Here is a 1,988-nt window from a genome sequence, read left to right as displayed (position 1 = left end):
CTAGCTTGGCTTTAACTCCTCTATTCCAAATTTATCTTAGCCCCTTCTTACCCATACCTCACATATCCAAATTGTGCCTCGGCATGTGTCATGGTCATTAATGGTTGGAATGCATATGTACGGTTGTAGAGATTATCTTCATATTAGATTGCAGGTATGTTTTTATAGGTCGTAGTTAAGTGAGAGTCTTTACAAATATTACTTCTTTCTATCTTTACATATATTCACCTGTGCTTATGTGTGATATGAGCGACCCGTGAGAGTTCATAATGATAAGTCTCTATAGTTGACGGTTCAGCAGTTTTTAATGACTACATAACTCGTTTGCATGATTCATATTACTAATTGATTGTTAGTTATTGCATTAAACTGGTTTAGGCTTTATATTTGCATTTCGCTCTGAGATTGAACTTGTTCCATTAGGTCCTACGATTGAGTCTAGTTCTTGCTTAGGGACAAGCAAGGGTTTGGTTTGGGGAAGTTTGATGCGTGTCGAAAATATGATGTTTTACACCCTCTTTTACACGCATTTTAGAGCTCAAATGTGTAGTTTATTCTACTATATTCCCTTTTTCCGTCTACTTTCGTGTTTTTGTGTAATATTGCAGAAATGTGAAGAATTCAGCGGAAATCGAACCGAATCCGTCCCCGAGTGCTTGGCATAGGATTTGACATGAAGTAGTGACTCGAGAGATGAACTTGGTGTGCGTTTCAAGGCCTAAAAGATAGCAAAAGCATGGTTGCGTACAAGTTGCAAAGCTTAAACATGCGAAGAAGTGCTTCTCGACATTGCAGCCTTATTCAGATGGATATAACTCGAGTTCTATAGCAGATAATCGACTAATTCCACTTGTAGGTGAAAGCGTATCCTCTTAGCTTTCCAAGACCGTGTAGAACGCCTGATTTGACCAAGTAACGAAGAAATGGCAGCTGTTTTAAGATCGGTGCGCGCTGCAGAATTCGTCAGAATGCATTACTGTACAGCACCCTTGGTCGATTGACTGGTCTCAGTGGTCGATCGACCACCCCACGACTCTGACGCGCAAATTAAAATTAGAATTTCGAAGCCCAATTGTAATTAGGTTTAGGAATATGTTACGGGACTTCTCTATAAAAACAAAACATCATTCATCAGTTTGGGGAGGTCTCTCTGGCATGAGAGAAGAACGGTAGATTAGTTTAGTTTTACATCGGATTTCAATTAGTTTAGTTTTATCAATAAAGTTATCTTTAGCATTCGGATTCAGTTCCTGCCTTTCTTATTTCGGTATTCTTCTTCCTAATTTCAGTTTATTTTACTTTAATTCCTTCATTAGTATGGAATTGGTAGTTAGTTCCTACAGCCCTAGTTTTAATTTATGCAATTCTATCATTTAGTTACTTCAATTATGCACCCTTTTATCGTTATTATCAATCTCGTAGTTATAGTTAGATTAAATATGCGTAGCTAATTACCCCGTGCTAAGGTGTGATGGGATCTGCAGCGAAGACAACGGAGATTAGTAAACCTGATGTCTGACCTAGTCGGTCGATCGACTGGACCCGTTGGTCGATCGACTGGCTTAGCTAGTCGATCGACTGACGCGCGATAGATTAGCACCGTTTCAATGTTTTAATTGCAATATTTGACAACGAGACCGAGAGGAGACTTGTTAAATACTGAGGAATTGACCAACCCACAAATCGAGAGATAGGGAAGGGAAATAGACTAAATTGAAACGACTAAATTACGCTAAGATCGAGAGATAAGTAATTTAGGCATTAGGAATCACATTTTAGGGCGAGAGCTAGTATTAGTGAGACCTAGGGACCAGTAGCATAGGCCGAGAAGCGATACTTGTTAAGTTGGACCGAGAGGACTTCTTATTTGTCCACCTATCGTGATTTATCAGACTTACTTAGATACCGTCGTCGCAGCTACACTGAACCAAACGTCTTAGCATTCTTTTAGTTATAGTTAACAATCATCTTATTTATTTTCCTTATTT

This window comes from Silene latifolia, chromosome 2, assembly GCF_048544455.1.
Source record: "Silene latifolia isolate original U9 population chromosome 2, ASM4854445v1, whole genome shotgun sequence".
NCBI classification, from domain to species: Eukaryota; Viridiplantae; Streptophyta; class Magnoliopsida; order Caryophyllales; family Caryophyllaceae; genus Silene; species Silene latifolia.
The sequence above is the reverse complement of the archived record's forward strand: the minus strand, read 5'-3'. Positions refer to the sequence as shown.